The sequence below is a fragment of the Lepeophtheirus salmonis genome, chromosome 6 (genome assembly GCF_016086655.4).
Source record: "Lepeophtheirus salmonis chromosome 6, UVic_Lsal_1.4, whole genome shotgun sequence".
Lineage (NCBI taxonomy): Eukaryota > Metazoa > Arthropoda > Copepoda > Siphonostomatoida > Caligidae > Lepeophtheirus > Lepeophtheirus salmonis.
This window is the reverse complement of record NC_052136.2, coordinates 29430750-29440366: the sequence shown is the minus strand read 5'-3', so window position 1 is coordinate 29440366 and position 9617 is coordinate 29430750.

The following is a 9617-nucleotide window of genomic DNA, read 5'->3' as shown; positions in this document are numbered from 1 at the left end:
AAAAAATTTGTCGCGTTTTCGTTGCATTGTGGTATGGAGAAGAGTCTTGATGCCATACAATGTGCCTCCAAGCTGCAACTTCCTCAATCCAAAACTTGATGTACTTATTGGCATTGACGTTGAGACCACTGACGTTGGCCACCAAAACAACCATCATCGTCCCACCTGCGCATGTAGTGTTATTGCATACGCTAAAAGGTCCTTGTTAAAAAACGACCGCACGCTGTACAATGTGAATTAGATTGTCCCGTGTTCAGGTAAATCCCAAGAAATCTTCAGTTTTACTCTCCGTTTTTCTCGAGCACACTCACACGTAACTACTCAATCATTATATTAATGCACATTAAGTATTCTTTCCTCAAGAATAATAATAAGAGTTTGATGAAGAAATTTAAGATGACGAGAGGACGGATGAGTACTTTAGTCTCTTGAGCGCTCATATATAGGGGTTCCTTTAGAAAGTGCACCCCATGACTTTTTATCAAACAGACAAACAAACTTTACTTTATTAATATAGATGATATTGCAAAAAAAATTGATATAGTAAAAAACAACTCCTATGTGCGATTTAAATTAATTTTTTTGGGACCGATACATCCCTTCTAAGAATTATCAAAATTATAATTTTTGATTTGAAACGGTACAAGAGGACTAAAAAGGGAAAAAAAGACCAGGATTCAATTTTTTAAATTTATTTTTCAAATTAAATGGTCTCCAGCACGCCTAATAAGTCTTAAAAGACCTTTAACTTTGGCAAAGTCCATTTTTTGACTTTCCCCAGCAGGAAAAGTCTCTTTGGAGAAAAAAAAAATAGCCAGAAAAATGGAAAGGTCAAATGTGCATTGTACAAGAGAAATATGAGAAATCCTTTGATGGTATTTACTCATAAAAATATGTTAAGATTGTAAATCAACAATGCAAAGCTAGAAACTCAACTTCATTATTGTTAATATGTAAAAAAAACTATATTTTCTAGTTTTATTCAGAGGATCCAGAGCACAAAAGAGTCAATTATATATATATAATCCTAATACAGAAAATGAGGAATAAATTAGTTTTTGAAGGGTAGGCTGTATTTTAATTTAAAAATATTATTATTCAAAGTAAGAAACTCCCCAAATTGATTGTAGCATTGCCTTAAGTAGATACTTGATCTAAGCAATAAAAATTCAATCCAGCGTGTTTGTCATTTAAAAGAAAAGGTACGGAGAAATCGAAAAGAGGAGGTCCAGAAGCCCACCTCAAGTCCAAGACCACTGAATAAAAAAATACCAAAAAGAACATCACGTCCGAGTGAAAAGTCAATGGAAAAGAGATCAAAAGAAAACAGTGCCTTTGAAGATGCATCAGACAGGGGACCACAGTCTGTTTTGGAAATAAAGTCTATATTATGCAGAAGTAAGAGAAAAAGAAATATGCATGTTCATTTATGCATTCACCTATATATTAAAGTTAAGCTTTCAGGAAAAAAAAGTTAATAACCAAAATTGTAGACTAATTTCCTTTCATAATTTCTTATGAATTAAAATTAAACATGGGCATTAACTTGTAAATATAGAAGATCCAGACATGCACTTATTATGTCATTGGATCCTGACATCATTTGTCTTCAAGACATAAACTCTTCTTTGAGTAATACTAACTGTCCAATTTGTTTAGCCAAGAGATATCTTTTTTACTGCGAATGGTTCGAATAGAGGAGTCTTAACTCTGATTACGAGGATACTTGAGGATGTTACTTGGATCAAAGAATACTCTAACTTTAGGGATTGGTACAACATTTGAATAGACGCCCATGGATTCAAGTTTTGTCTTTCTTTCAGGATAATCAAAGGATTTTGCCTTTGTTTTTGATTGGTGATCTAAACGTTGATCTTTTTAAAATTTCTCCCCGACACCCCAATATAACCATTTTGAGGAATTTAGTATGGGAATTTAATCTTGTGGATATCATCCTTGTGTTGAGCCCGTTTGATATCTGTTCTTAGAGATTATATTTGGTCTTTCCTCAATTAATTTGTTTCTTGAAAACAGCTTCTTACAAATCAGAACCTCATTCCGATCATAAGTTAACTATTATGTAACTTCATGGAAAACTGAAAAATAACTATTTTAAAATACAAAAATGGATCCTGAAAGAATATAAATTTAAAATGAAACTAAAGGAGGGATTGGCGAGAATTTTTGAGGATTCCTTTTCACCAAATCTAGCAGAACTGATGATGAGGATAACTTTAAAAGTTACTGTAAGACAATTTCTTGAGAAAAATGAAGAGAGAGAAAGATCCAAAAGTATATTGAAATTATTCTTGAGAATGTCGCAATTTTCTCTGGAACAGTTATGATAGGCTCCAGCAATTACTTTCGGTTTGCTGAAGTTGCTAGACAGAAATGGAGGAAAAACGTAGTTTGGAGAATAATGCCCATTTGAGACTAAAGCAGCCGTCAGTAAAGGATAATTAATCAGCGCAAAGAATAATGAAAATAAAATCAATGGATAAATTTCTCAGGAATACGAATTATTTTCATGCTGGATTTCATAAAATATGTATTAGGCACAGAAAGGAAAGTCTTTTCTGAAAGTAAATCAATCTCAAGTCATTCCAAGTATATAATATGTACAAGGGAAAATATCATTCATTACATTAAATTTCATCCTGTTGGTATTTCGGCTAATTTTTTTTTCACTTTATCTACATAAATTTGGTTATTTCATTGAGAGATTCTGGAAAATGCCAAAAGCACAGATGAAGGGAAGGATTGCTCTCATTCCAAAAAAGGGGATGGAATAGTTTATCATCACTGGTGGCGAATTACAGTTCTCAACTAATCCTATAGAATTCTTTCCGGAGTACTAGCTAGTCAAATGGAACCAATTTTGAAAAAAAATATTGGAATTGCACAAAAAGGTTTTTTAAAGCAAAGGAACATATCGGATGTTTCTCGCAATATTCAGGCAGCGAGTGACTGTAAGGAAAAGAGAGAAATTTAGTTCAGTTTTATCTGTTGATTTTTATACAGCTTTTGATTAGATTTCTCATCGGTATATTCTTAGAGTCGTCCAGGTTTTGCTTCCAAAGCGGTTGTTTTAATACAGTTTGGGCACTGCTAAATAATTGCACGTCAACAATTTCTACAGATGGAGTGGAGAGTAAACCAGTTAAATTGAAATAAAGCTGTAGGCAGGAACATACTTCGGTTCCATTTCTTTTATTACTACAATTGAAGAGCTTGTAGTAGGGATATCAAAAAAGTATGGTGGGTTTGGAGTATGTTTTGAGGGAGATAAGCATCTCATTGACTTATAATTATAATGATCCTGTCTTTAATGATGACTCAACAGTAGATACTGATCGGAAAAATCTGAGTAATAAGTTTTTCTTTAGGAAATTAAAGGATCCATCTATTTTGGAAGATCATGGCTATTAGTAACGGCATTTTAGCTTGGCGATATTCACTCCTCAGATCTTTTCAATGACGGGAAATACAAGTCTCCTCTTGCAAGGACTTCGTTTCTATATTATACCATATATATTATCTAGGACTATATTCATGTAGTCCTAGTATACCACACTATCTTTTTTGTGTATGTATACAGAGGCGTCGGGTTATATATATATATTTATATTTTTTTTTTTTTTTTTTTTTTTTGGGGGGAGTTTTTAAAAAATATTAAATTTTTTGATGAAAAATTTCAAAATCTATAGTTAATCATAAAAATTTTCATATTTTTTGAAAAAGATTTCAAAAATTTAGATCTGTTAAAAAAAACTGAAATTATTGCAATTACATTTTTATAAAATTTTTTTTTTTTTAATTTCAAATATCAAATTTTTCGTAGAAATATTTCAAAAATCCAAAGCTGATAAGAAAAAACTGAAATTTTTGAAATAAAATTTCAAAATTTTTTTTCAAATATTAAACTTTTCCGAGAAAAATTTCAAAAATCCATAGCTATTCACAGACAGTTAAATTTTTTGGAAAAAAAAATTGAAAAATTAAATTAAATTTCCAATATGAAACTTTATTTTTTTAATGTCAAATATACAACTTTTTTTTTTTTAATTTCAAATATTACATTTTCTAGTAAGAATAAAAAAATCCTTAATTTGATGGTCTACAGCCCCTCCAGCCCTCCCCTTGCGGACGCCCCTGTTATATATTAACATGAAGGAACCGAATAATAATAAAAAAGGACCTTGATTAATAAAGCAATGTTTGTCTGTCTGTTTATTTTTGTATCGGATTTTAACAACGAGCTCATTTAAAAAAAAAAAAAAAAAAGCGAAGATAACGAAGTCAACTTTAAATGAGGTTTAGTAAAGAGTATGTGTAGTTAAAACTTAGTCAGGGATTGCACTGGACAATAAAGTAATCCCTCGCACATCATATCATATTTTTAAAAAAGAAGAAAAAAAAGGAAGTACATATATTTAAGGTTGTCAATACTAAGCATTCTTTAGTGTGCGAGTTCTATTGGGGTTTTTGACAACTTGAACAATATTTTTATTTGGTCTGGCTGTTATTTTATAACTATAGTTTCATTATTGAAGAGAGAACATCCAAGGATTAATTAACTATGTGTGAAAGTGCTCATGAAAAATGGAGAGTAAAACTGATGATTTCTTGGGAATTTATCTTCTATATTATTAAAGCAAAGTGTGTCTTAATATGCAATAATTAAAATATTTACGTAAAATTGGGAGAGTCTAATTCATTGTTTCTCAAAAGTAAACGGCACTCAAGGTGCCCCCTGATCGTGTCTGGGGTTCCCCCAAAAAAATAAGTATTTTGGCATATAATTTAAAAAAGGAACAATCTGACTTTTTATATATAAATATTTATAATTTAAATTAATAAATATATATGTATATCTGTCTCTAGGTACCCATTAAGTTCAGCGTGACTGCAGTACACAGCATATTGTATTATCATTTAAACGCAAAAATACCTTTGATTTCAAAAAGAGCAAGGAACAATTTAAATAAATTTAAAAAACATTTAATTATTAAATGTTTTCTCTGCTTCATTATTTCAAATCAAAAAATTCACCTCTATTTTTGAGTAAAAAAATTTGATCATGACAAAAAAAAATTGTAGTAAAAAGGAAAAAAACCTTAGTTGGGGGCTACAGTCCCTCTACCCCACTCTGATCATAGATCGTGTTCTAAAAAGAAAGCCCTATAAGAATTGTACATGGTTGACTGTCAAATAGAGCCTCAGCCTATTCATGCGAGCCTTCGTTCACCAGATCTATGTTTCCACCAAAGGTTCCAAGGTTAGATATTAGTCGTCTGGCTAAAAAGAAGACATACAAATACAATTACTTCAAATTTGGCTTCATCAATACTGGGGATGCAACATGTTTTTAAAGGATAAATATTAATGCTCTGTTCATTACTAATTCGTTTAAATAAACCAGATTCAGACTATATGTACATTGTTATTTTTAGTAATATTTTAAACAGGGATCCCTAGAGATTTTGTTAACTTTAGAAAGGTGCCTTGACTCAAAAAACTTTGAGAAACACTGGTCTAATGACACTGTAAAAGAGAAATATGGGAAATCCTTTAGATGGTATTTACTGATAAAAATGGAGTAGCCAAGGGTAGTTTCAATCCTTTTAGGATCAAGATACATTTCTTTTCATTATTTTTATTGAATACAAGGTCATGGGAAAAGGATTTCCGTGGAGTTTTTCCCATGAGTTGACTACTTTGTCTATTCAATTAGTCCCAAAGAAGAAGAAGAAGGTTCGTATCTACTATTTTGAATAGAGTGATCATAAAGATTATTTTTATTGTTCAGTCCTCTCTGAGTACTACTCAAATATTAGATATGTGTATTAGGGCGGTTGTTTTTTGAACCTTTCTTGAAGTTCCATAGCGGCTAGAGGGGAAAAGTTGTTTATGACGTAAGAAAGTAACCAATGTAAATTTTCTTTTCAAGATATATGGAAGTCATGTTTACCAAGGGGTTGGTAAAATGCTTAAAACTGTGTTACTCATAACACCCTAAATGAAGATAACTGCCCTCAAGGTATTAAATCAATTTTGCGAAAACTAAGTACAGTTTTTATATTGGTAAACTTATTGCTAATGCAAAAAGAAACTTTACATTTGCAAGAACTATCTTGTGGCCTAAATCCCCCTCCATTTGATGCATTTACAGGAGTGTATCCTTCACTTCTGAGAAATGGTGTTAAATTTCTTTAAGAATCTATGGTTTTTAACAAAAAAAAAAAAATTTTGATAAAAATTAGATTAAATTTCAAAATAATAATTTTTTTTAAAAAAAATCAATTATTAAATAATAAGCAAAAAGTCATTTTGGGGCTGGAGGGATACAGCCCATCTAGCGCACTCTTGCAGATTCCCCCTGATCAGGCAATGTTCGTCAAAATTCAATTCTACATCTAAGCCATGAAGACATCCGGCTCCAAGCTTGACGGTTGCGTGATAAATAATTTCAAAAACTATATTGGCATTATAAATACAATTAGGCTTAGGGTTTAGAGATTCCAGAAGCGATTAAACATAGACCGCCCTAATAATGTGTATAGTAAGAAAAAGACGTAGACATCCATTATATGGTTGTAGGGAAAATATTTCTTTTGATTCAAAACAGATAAGGTGTTGTTACGCACTCGGCTGATTCTCCTTCACGTTGAATATAATAAGCTTAAAAGTGAACATAGAACATTGTTTAATTCTCGTGGAAGACGATAGAGTAATATTAATAATAGTTGTATTCTGTGGGAACGATGGAAATCTTCTTTTCGTCAGCTTAAAATAACAAATGTATAAAAACAATATAAGGGCGATAAGAAAATCTTTAACAAAAAAAAATATTGTTTGAATTATTTATAAAATATAAAGCGTCATAATTGAAGGCGGCGCCCTCTTGGTGGCTCAGAGTTATATTGTTAGTACATACAACAAAACAAATTTCCAATAACTCCTGGTGAAAATTCATCAAATGTCTGTAAGAATAAAGAAATACTTTAGGCCTGCATTGAATACTACTTGATGTTAGTGATAGGACGATTAATCGGAATTGGGAATACGAGAAAAATAATGTGCAAATTTAATTTTTGATTTTACAAAAAAATTATTTTATTGAGAACAGGGGATTATTTTTTTTTCCAATTTTTTTTTTTTTTTTTGAACAGATGTGGATTTTGGAATATTTTTTTCCAAAAATTTAATTTTTGCAAATATTTTAAGCATCCAATTGTATATTTTTTTTTTTTTTTATCAAAAAAATATAATATTTGAAATTTATATTTTAGGCACTTCTGGTGCCTAAAATCACTTTTCCAGATGCCTAAAAAGCCGTTAGCTATTTGGAACTCAGATAATACTGAATCACCCTGGCGACGTAAAAAATCATTGGAAAACGCCCCAATAACAACGCTAAATAATATTATACATATATATAAAATATCCATGAATTTGAAGAGACAGGCAGTCGTGGGATGGAGACATGTTGTAAATTGATAACTTCGTTAAGTAACAATTCATCTTTCTTATCAAATAAAACGGACATCTAACTATCAATTAAATACCTTTCTGTTCATTTATAATAATTGATATTTTTAGAGAGATAATAATAACATTATATAGATAGCCTTTAGGGTAGGTATCTTATACTTGTATTGAGTACACACCCGTTCTTATAGGGTGGAATCTATACATGTCACGTAAATTAATTACTCAATAAACCTTAATCCCTAATAAATACCTAATGAAGTCAATAGTAAGAAAAAAGAAATGTACTCATAATATAGTCCAAAGGGCCTTTAATCATGCGATATGTAGGTAAAACCGGGAAGACGTCGTTTATTTATAGAACATCAAATAAAGCTATACCACGTGGTCCATTGAAATCTGAACACATACTAGTTCAATGATTAATGAAGGTTGAGTGATTGAAATTAACTCATACTTTGATATATGAAACCGTCAACAATTAGTTACAGAACCAATCTAATCTAAGCTCTTTAACTTATGTACAAGTCGAGAAAATCCCTCTTGAAAGTAATACAACATCTATTTCTATTCGCACACTCCAAGTAGTGCAGCATCTCCAAGACCACCGTCTACATTGTCAGCAAGTCCGAAACGTTTGAGAAGAAGAAGAGCTCTGTCAAAAAGGCCAAACTAGACCCAAAAAATTTAAGGAAAACAGCCCAGGTCAATCCCCTCAAGTCCATGCTAGAAATGTAAGGGGTTTCATACTGACGGTCAGCACTGGGACTCCATGACAGAAGACTACATCCAAAGTGGGTGCCTGGTATTCAGCATCCGCCTAGAAGCAACTAAGGGCGGCTACATTAATGATTAGAATGGCTCAGACACACATCTTCTTATTGAATTTTTTTTTTTTGGTAATTCCAGAGTTAATTAATAAACTATATCTTGTTGAAGTTTAAAATTCAAAGTGTTCAGATTTTAATGGACCAATCGGTAGCCAGAAAATTTACATCATAATTTTTGTCAATTTATCTGTGAGATATTTCTTAAGCCACTTCTTATTTTGAATGGTATTTAATTAAAATGATTTTTGTTCCTGTTTTTTTTGTGTCACACATAACAATAACTCATAAACTATAGAACAAATTGTCATGAAATTTGACATTTGTCTTTTGAAGGTTGGTACCAACTGAAAATGAAGTAAATATAAAAAAAGCTCCATCTATGTGTGAAAACCAGGACTTTTCACCCCACGTGTTAATCGTATTAACCTATTGGATGCACGACAAATTGTACCGACTTTAACCAAAATTGATTGTCATAATAAATAAAACATGATAAATGGTTATATTGTATGTGAAAGGGCTTATTGGGTGAAACAAAAGTCTTTGGAATCAATTGAATATTCTTAAAAATTGATCAATTCTAGGAAATCTTAACTCATCCCATATATTTTTATATTTAGAAACCTCAAATATGTCTATGAAATATAATAAATGGATATATGGTGCTTTATTTGAAGGGGGTCATATTGTGTGCAATTTAAGTCTTGTAATTGATATAAAAGTTTTTATTATAGCTGAAAATATTAGGTACCTTAGCTTATCCCATACATTTGAATATAATGCCTATAATTGATTCAAATGTCGTTGAAATATTGACTGTATTTATATTATATGAAGTAAAATGATATACGAGGTGTATCAAAAAAGGAAGGTGACTTTTCAAATTTAGCGGGGAACGTATATTTGATATGCTGGATTTTTTGATTTATTTATGTAAGTTCATTCGAAAAAGAACATATATTTATTATTAAAAGCTATATAATATGTTTAGTTTGTTTGTAAGAGTCGTAATGGTTAGAAGTATTTTGCATGTTCAGCAATAATTTGCTATACGTCCTGGGCTCTTCCATTTCGACGATTGGGCTTTGGTTTCGATATCATAACCATATACCTATAATTTGTCCTCAATTATGGAATCAGTATCATCATTGACGTCTCTCAGCAGCTCATTAGCGATGCTCATACGACGATCCTTTTTGTCAAAATTAATCAGTTTCGGAACAAGCTTCTCTGACACTCGTCTCAAGCCCAAAACATTTCATGCCACGGTGCTAACCGATATGTATATATCCTCAG